This window comes from Elephantulus edwardii, unplaced genomic scaffold (genome assembly GCF_000299155.1).
Source record: "Elephantulus edwardii isolate Elephantulus edwardi_28Jun2011 unplaced genomic scaffold, EleEdw1.0 scaffold00039, whole genome shotgun sequence".
NCBI lineage: Eukaryota > Metazoa > Chordata > Mammalia > Macroscelidea > Macroscelididae > Elephantulus > Elephantulus edwardii.
This window is the reverse complement of record NW_006399789.1, coordinates 11453458-11462761: the sequence shown is the minus strand read 5'-3', so window position 1 is coordinate 11462761 and position 9304 is coordinate 11453458. Positions and strand designations below refer to the sequence as shown.

At 37.9% G+C, this 9304-nt stretch overlaps 1 pseudogene; it reads left to right on the top strand.

The window, feature by feature from the left end:
* The first annotated feature begins 2920 nt into the window (after positions 1–2920).
* Positions 2921–3672, top strand: LOC102866705 (annotated as a pseudogene).
* The last annotated feature ends 5632 nt before the right edge of the window (positions 3673–9304 follow it).

Sequence of the window (9304 nt, the reverse complement as noted above, 5' to 3'; positions counted from 1 at the left end):
ATTGGAAAAACCCATGCAACTTCACCTGGTACTGTTAGAATGCTCACCCAGTTATATAAAATGCAGCAACAAAACATGAGCATGTGTGAGGTGTGGATTACAATGAGATGTGACACTGTCAAAAGAGGTGATACCAAAATTTGTGTGCAGTTTTTCAGCAAAAATGCATTATTTTTACAAAAATACTCCTGTACTTATTATTATAACAAGTATTCATAATTCTAACAACAAGACACTTTTTTGAAGCCTACCTTACAGAAATAAGTATACCTATATGGCTAAAACTCTATGCTAACCTAATTTTAGAGCCTTCTAAATCACTCTTGTCAGAGCCCTTACTATTATACAATTGTTGTTGTTGTTGTTGTTATGTGCCGTCGAGTCGCCTGCGACTCATAGCGACCCTATGTACAACAGCCCTAAACTCCGCTCTGTCCTGTGCCAATCGCACTGATTCCAGCACTCCCATCCCAATTATCCCAGTCACTGAATCAATCCACCTCATAGAGGGCCTTCCTCTCCTGCGCCGTCCCTCCACCCTCCCAAGCATGATGTCCCTCTCTAAGGACCGGTGTCTCCTCACAACATGTCCAAAGTATGTTAGACGGAGCCTCAGAATACTTGCCTCCAAGGAGCCACCTGGTTTAACCCTTTCCAGAACAAATCTGTTTGTTTTCCTAGCAGTCCATGGTATTCTCAATACTCTTCTCCAGCACCACAGCTCAAAGGCATCAATTCTCCTATCCTCCCTGGTATTTGTCCAACTCTCTGATGCATAACAAGTGACTGCGAAGACCATGGCCTGTATCAGATGCACCTTAGTCTCCAGAGAGACACCATTGCTCTTCAGGACTTTGGAGAGGTCCCTAACAGCAGACTTTCCCATGGCAATGCGCCTTTTAATTTCCTGGCTGCTGGTGCCAAGACTGTTGACTGTGGAGACAAGCAAACTAAATCTGTGTACAATCTCAATCTCTTCACCATCCATCCTGATGCTGCCAATTGGTCGAGTGGTGAGAATCTTTGTCTTCTTGACATTGAGCCTCAATCCATATTGTAGGCTGCAGTCCTTGACACTCTGCAGCAGGCGCTTCAGGTCCTCTTCAGTTTCAGCAAGCAGGGTTGTGTCATCCACATAACGCAGATTGTTGATAAATCGTCCACCAATCTTGACCCCACATTTCTCCTCATAGAGCCCCACCTCCCGGATAATCTGTTCTGCATATAGGTTGAAAAGGTATGGAGATAGGATGCATCCCTGGCGTACGCACTTCCCAATTTTGAACCATGCAATGTTCCCTTGCTTTGTTCTGATGACTGCCTCCTGGTCCAAGTATAAGCTTCGCATTAGAACGATCAAGTGTTCTGGAATTTCCATTCTCCTCAGAGTCAACCACAGTTTGTTATGATCTACACAGTCAAATGCCTTTGCATAGTCAATGAAACACAGATAGACATTCCTCTGGTATTTCCTGCTTTCAGCCAAGATCCATCTAACATCAGCTACAAAATCTCTAGTACCATGACCCCTTCTAAACCCAGCCTGGACTTCTGGTAGCTCTCTGTTGATGTGCTGTTCCAGTCGTTTTTGGATAATCTTCAGTAAAATCTTGCTTGCATGTGAAATCAGTGAGATTGTTCTGTAGTTTCCACATTCTGTTGGGTCACCTTTCTTTGGGATAGGAACAAGTATCGATCTCTTCCAGTCAGTTGACCAAGTGGTTGTTCTCCAGATTTCTTGGCACAACTTGGTGAACACGTCCATGGCAGCATCTGTTAACTGAAATATGTCAATTGGTATGCCATCTATTCCTGGAGCCTTATTTTTTGCCATTTCCTTCAATGCAGCCTGAACTTCTTCTTTCATTACCATAGGCTCTAGCTCATATGTTGTTTCATGAAATTCTTCTGTGTTTTCCGATTACAATGATGTTATAAATCACTCCATTTTTTTACTCATTTTATAAGCCCATATTACTGCTCTCGTTTGTTGTTAAGTATTATAATCACAGGTTTTAAAACCAGTGATTCATTTTTTAAATTTTCATTTAATTTTGGCTAAAGTAATGCAGTATTTGTATATTTGTGATCTAATATCAAGAATTCTTTTTTACAATGAAATAATAATTAAGGGACAAGAGGGACATTAAAAGAGGTTTCAGTTGTTAATAATGTAAATCAATGCAAAAAGTTTTTAAAAAATAATTCCATTGTTAATACTCATGTAAGTTGAGAAGTAATACATTTAAGCAATTTACAACTGTACTTGCCACATTATTTAATAATATCTACCATATTATTCTTTGGAGAGAGGATGAAAGGCATCCAAATGTCAAGGACTCTCCTTCATAGGGTTGCTATGAGTTGCCTGCGACTCGACGGCACTTAACAACAACACCACCACCATATTATTCTATGACTAGACTTTATAAACTTATATGTATTGTAGTTATTAATTATATAACTCAGATATTAGAAAGAGAAATTAATAGTTATTTTAAAAAACCAAAACTATTTCTTGACACATTTTTAGAAATAGAACTTAAGTCTTAAATTTAGTGTTTTAAAAATTTTTGTTCTTGAAGCAGGAACTGGCATCCAAGAACAGAATGGAGACCAGAAATCAGAGGCTTATGCCCAAGAGAAGCAGGATTTCATCCAGCACTTCTCCCAGATTGTCGAAGTGCTGACTGAGAATGATCTGGGACACCCAGAAATAGGAGATGCTCTTACCCGGCTCAGGAAGGTCTTAGAGTACTATGCCATTGGAGGAAAGTACAACCAAGGTTTAACAGTGCTGGCAGTGTTCTAGGAGCTGGTGGCGCCCAGGAACCAGGATGCTGAGAGTCTGCAGCGGGCCCTGACAGTGGGCTGGTGTGTGGAAAAACTCCAAGTCTTCTTCTTTGTGTTAGATGACATCATGGATTCATCCCTTACCCGACACGGGCAGCTCTGCTGGTATCAGAAGCCAGGCGTAGGTCTGGATGCCATCAATGACGCCATGCTGCTGGAATCGTGTATCTACCGCCTGCTGAAGCTCTACTGCCGGGAGCAGCCCTATTACCTGAACCTGATGGAGCTCTTCCTGCAGAGTTCTTATCAGACTGAGATTGGACAGACCTTGTACCTCATCACTGCCCCTCAAGAGAAGGTGGATCTCAGCAGATTCACTGAAAAGAGGTACAAATCCATTGTCAAGTACAAGACAGCTTTCTATTCCTTTTACCTTCCTGTAGCTGCTGCAATGTATATGGTGGGCATTGACTGGGAGAAGGAACATGCCAACGCCAAGAAGAGCCTGTTAGAGATGGATGAATTATTTCAGATTCAGCATGATTACCTTGATCTATCTGGTGACCTGAGTGTGACAGGCAAGATTGGCACTGACATTGAGGACAACAAATGCAGCTGGCTGGTGATCCAGTGTCTGCAGTGGGCCTCTCCAAAACAATGCCAGACCCTGCATGACAATTATGGGCAGAAGGAGATGGAGAAGGTGGCCCGGGTGAAGGCACTGTATGAGGAACTGGAGCTGTCTGCTGTGTCCAAGCAGTATGAAGAAGAGAGTTTCAGCCACATTATGGGTCTTCTCGAGCAGTACCTGCTCCCCTGCCCACAGCCATCTTCCTGGGACTAGCACACAAGTTCTACAAGCGGAAAAAGGGACCCTAAACACAGCGAGAGTGGGGGACGGGAGGCTTTTAATAAATTATTATTGTTTAAAAACAATTTGTTCTTGCTTTAAGAAAAGCAGTAGCCATTATTTGCAGAACTTTGTATGCATCATTGCTCATGTTTTCCATATTCTGCAGAAATTTGACTGTATTCACCTTATCTTTTACTAATATTTGTTACCATTCCAAGAAAAAGTGAATAAAAAGGATGTCTAAATTTTCAAACAGTATCATTAATATCACATTCAAGTAAAATTTTGCTCAAGATTTTTTTTTAATGGCTGCAATAGTACATTGACAGGAACTACCAGAAATTCAAGCTGATTCAGAATAAGCCATGGCACAAGAGACAATATTACTGATATCAGGTAGATCTTGACTGAAAGCAGAGACAACCAGAAAAATGCTTATTTGTATTTTATTGATTATACAAAGATGTTTAACTCTGTGTATCCTAACAAATTATGGCTAACATTAGGAAGAATTGGAGTTCCAGAATATTTAATTGTGCTTATGAAAAACCTGTACATAGATCAAGAAGCAGTTGTTTGAACAAGACGAGGAACCATGACATGGCATAAAATTAGGAAAAGTATGTGAAGGTCCTCTTCTTTTTTCTCACCTATTCACTTGGTATAGTAAGCAAATAACTCAAGGACCTGGAACCTATGAAAAATAATGTGGTATGAGGATTGGATGAAGACTCATAAACAACCTGTGTTAGACAGATGAGACAACCTTGATTGCAGAAAATGAAGAGGACTTGAAGCACTTATGAAATAAGACCAAATACTACAGCCTTCAATATGAATTACATCTCAACTTGAGGAGAACAAAATCCTCATTACCAGAAAATAAACATCATGATAGATAGAGAAAAGATTGAAGTTGTTAAGAATTTAATTTTTATTCCAATCCATTACCAACACTTATGCTAGCAGCAGTAAAAAAAAAAAAAAAAAAAGGTGCTATACTGAGAGAATTTGCTGTTAAAGGCTTTCTAAAATTCTAAGAGTAATGATGTTAGTTTAAAGACTCAGGTGTGTCTGATCTAAGCCATGACATTTTCAATTGTTTCCTATGCATCTTAAAATTGTACAATGAATAAAGAAGCAGAAATCAATACAAAATCAATAAAAAAGCAGAATCAATACTTTTTAATTATAATCTTGGCAAATGGCACTGAACAGACTACTAAAAGGACAAACAAATCTGTCTTAACAGTAAGGACAACCAGAGAGCTTCTTACAGGCAATAATTGTGAAACTTCATCTCGTATACTTTAAGCATATTTTCAGGAAGAATTATTCCTTAGAAAGAGAAATCTTGCTGATAAAGATAGAGGGTAGTCAAAAAGAGGAAGATCCTCAACAAGACAGATTGACATCATGACTACCACAGTGGGGTTAAGAATTAGAGAGATCATGAGAATGGTGCAGGATAAACCAAGGTCAAGATCTATTGTTCATAAGATTGTTATGAGTCAGACTCAATGACATATAACAACAACATTTTAAAAAATTAGATTTGCTTTTAAAAGATTAATTTCTTAAAGATATGTTTAATTTTAACGAAATTTTTAGAGTTTAAGTTTGAAGTATGGTTTTGGGCTTTTTTGTTTTTATGGGGGGAAGAATACAGTTATATTGTGGGCATTGAGATTAATGTCAAAAAAATGCGTGTCAATAGTTGGATGGAAAACCAATTTGCTTTGTAAACTCTCACTCAAATCATTATAAAAATAGAAAAGTTGTGGCACATCTTTTGTTTTGTTTTGTTTTTCCAGATTACTTTTTGTTTTATTCATTTCAATGACCATTTACAGAGATTTTGGATTTCCAATCATTCATTGTTGTACTTTTCCCCCCATGAAGTATGGTTTAAGAAACAGTAACACATTAAAATCTATATTTGATAGACACAACATATCTAATAAGCTGCCTCACTTTCAACAGCAAGGTTGTGTCACCTGCATAATACAGGATTTTATAAGTCTCCCTCTGATCTTGATGCACATTTTTCTTCATAAAGTCCAGCTTCTCAGATAATTTGTTCAATATAATGATTGAATAGGTATGGAAAGACAATTTAACCCTGATGCACTCCCTGAAGAGCAACGATGTCAATCTGGAGACTAAGGTGCACCTGATTCAGGCCATGGACTTGTCAATTACTTGCTATGCAGCAGAAAGCTGCACAATGACTAGGAATGATAGAAGGAAACTGTATACTTTTGAACTGTGGTATTGGAGAAGAGTGTTGAATATACCATGTACTGCTAGGAGAACAAACAAATTCATCCTGGAGAGGGTGAAACTAGGCTGCTCCTTGGAGACAAGCATTCTGAAGCTTTGTCTGACAAATTTTGGGCATGTTGCAAGGAGAGAGACCAGTTCTTGGAGAGGGATATCATGGTTAAGAAAGTGGAGGGACAGTGCAACAGAGGAAGATCCTTGGTGACATGGATTGGTTCAGTCACTGGGGTGGTTGGAGTGGGTGTGTCAGAGACAAAAAGGTTGGCGTAGGACACAATAGGTTTCAGAGTTGTGGTACACAGGGTGGCTATGAGTCACCAGCGACCTAACAGCACATAACAACAACAGCGTTCCCTTGCTCTGTTCACATAACAGTCTCTTAGTATAGGTATGGATTTTGTATGAGCACAATTAAGTTCTCTGGGAAGCACATTTTTCTCAACAATAGCAGTAACTTGTTTTGATTCACAGAGTTAACTGCCTTTGCAGAGTCAAAAAGGCATAAATAGACATTCTTCTGATATTCTTTACTTTCAGCTAGAATCCCTCTGACATCAGCAATGGTACTCCCAGTGCCACAGCTTCTTCTAAATCCTGCTTGTACTTCTGGCAGTTCCCTATTTATAAACTGCTCTGGTCATTTTTTTAAATGATCTTCAGCAGTACTTTGCTTGCATGTGATATTAATGATATTTTTCAATAGTTTCCACAGTCTATTGGATCACCTTTCCAACACAACCTTGCTTGCTGAAAGTGAGGATGACTTGAAGCTCTTGTTGCAGAAGATCAAAGAATGCAGCCTAAAACATGGATTGTGTCTCAATTTCAAGAAAACAAAAATTTTTACCACTGGATATTGGGACCTTGTAATTTTCCTAGGTCTTTTCCCTGAGCAATACATCCTGGGAAGCATCTAGGAACTTTGCCTATCTCTGGAGAAACTTCTCCCTCATCAGGAAAGGACAGAAAGCAGACCCATGACATCTGGGTAAATGGAAAGAGATGAGAAATTTGCCCCAGGAAACAGGAAATAGATGTGCCAGGAAGATTGCCAGTAGAATCTCAATGGGAGACAACACTTTAAGTCTGCAACTTATCAATGACATCAGAAAAATTAAGGAACTGTCAACCATCTATGCAGATACAACAGAAACTGCATTAAACAAACTAAGAACTTCCTGTAGTGTCAAGAAAGCAGCAGGTAGCTTTAGACATTATGGAAATATAAAACATGTCTTCTCCTAAAAAAGCAGAACAGGCTGCAAACCCAGTGAATATCTGATAGACAGGAAGACAGAGGAGGCTCTATGAACAGATACTGAAGAAGCTATAAATGATAGAAGAAAGAATTAAGAAGCCATAAATAAAGCGATACAAGAATTGGGGGGGAAAGCAAGACAAAGTGTTGTATTTAGTACAATGTTGTTGTTGTTGTTGATTGTCATTGAGTCTAGCATGACTCATAGCAACCCTATAAACAAAAATCCTGAAGCTTTTCTATAACTGTTGCCATTTATCAAAGTTCATAGAGTTTCAAGAAGCATGTTGTTTAGGAGTCACTTCTGCTTCAGTACTAAAAATAACAGAAATGCATGAAAATGAAATCCAGAATAAGAAGATTGAAATGATAGGTGTTTCCAACATCTGGGGGTGCAAGAAAGCAAAACATAATAGATGAAACAGAGAATCAGTGAGTTATAAGGCAGAAACCGTAATGGGAACTTGCTAGGAGAAAAAAGAGACACAAGAAGGAAAGAAAATGTAGAAAAATTAGAATAGTGTGAGATAACATCAAATATAACAATACATATGTGATCAGAATTCCAGAATAGGAGTGAGGGAAAGAGAATGCGATAAGAAAACTGTGGACAAAGTACTAGATTTCATGAGTAATAAGGAAATCTACCTTCAGTGCCTGGAGTGGTGAGTGTAGGTGTGTTGGAGACAATATAGTTGGCTCAGGATGGAGCAGGGTTCAGAGCTGTTGTACATAATGTTTCTATGAGTCACAGGTAACTTGATGGCATATAACAACAACAACAACAACTTTCAAGAACCTCAGTGAACTATAAACAGATTAGCCCCCAAAAGAAAAACATAAAGATATAGTCAAATTATCCAAAATCAAAGATAAGGGTAGAATATTTAAAGCAGCACAAGAAAAACAAAGCATCACTACAACAAAGAACCAATTAGATTAAGTTCTGATTTCTTAGAGGAAGCCATGCTAGCAGGAAGACATTGGGATGATATATGCAAAAGGCTGGAAGAAAACAATTGCCAGCTGAGTATTCTGTACCCAGGAAAGCTGCCCATCAAATATGAAGGAGAATTTAGATCATTTACATAAAATCAGAAACTTAAAGATTTCGTGAAAACAAGACCAATTCTACAAGAAATACTAAAGAAAGAGACACCAAAAGAAACTGGATGGACCAAAAAAAAAAATAAATAAAATAAAATCAACAGAAACAAAATTAGGTCTGTCAATAATCACATTTAATGTCAATGACTTAAATGCACAAATTAAGACCAAAAAAAAGTAGCAGAATGAATAAAAAATCCAAAGCCCACCAATAGGTTGCCTGCGAGAGATATACATACGAAATGAGGGAAAAGATAAACTAAAAATCAAAGAGTGAAAAACTATATATCAAGCAAATTACATCTACAAAAATTCAGGACTGGAAATACTAATTTCTCATAAAATAGACTTCAGGATGAAAACCATCACAAAAAATAAAGGCACTTTATAGTAATAAAAGCCACAATACATTGAGAAGACATTACTTGGTGAATATCTATGTACCAAACGATAGACCAGCAAAATATATGAAATAAAGATTAACAGAATTGAAGACAAAACTAAACAAAGCCACAATAGTAGTAGGATACTTTACCACAACACTCTTGCCAAGGGGCAAGTCAACTCAGAAGAAATACAGCAAAGAGAAGAACTAAGACAACTCAACCTCACAGATATATTCCTGGTACAAGTGTACCTAGTACCATTCTCCAGAATTGCTCATATATTAGGACACAAAGCAAGCCTCAAATTCATAAATAATGAAATAATTTAAAATATCTTCTCAGATAACAATGTCATAAAACTAGAATTTAATGACAAGAGGATAAAAAATAAAAAAAATTAAAAAAACACCATACACAGCAACCCTGATAAACACTTTTGCTGATTTTCATCCATGCAATGTTCCCTCCTACTGTTCAGACAACAGCTTCTTGGTCTACATACAAGTTTCTCAAGAGCACAATTAAGTGTTCTGGGATTCTCATTCATCTCAACGTTACCCGTAATTTGTTGTGATCCACACAGTGAATTGTCTTTGCGTAATAATAAAACACAAACATTTTTCT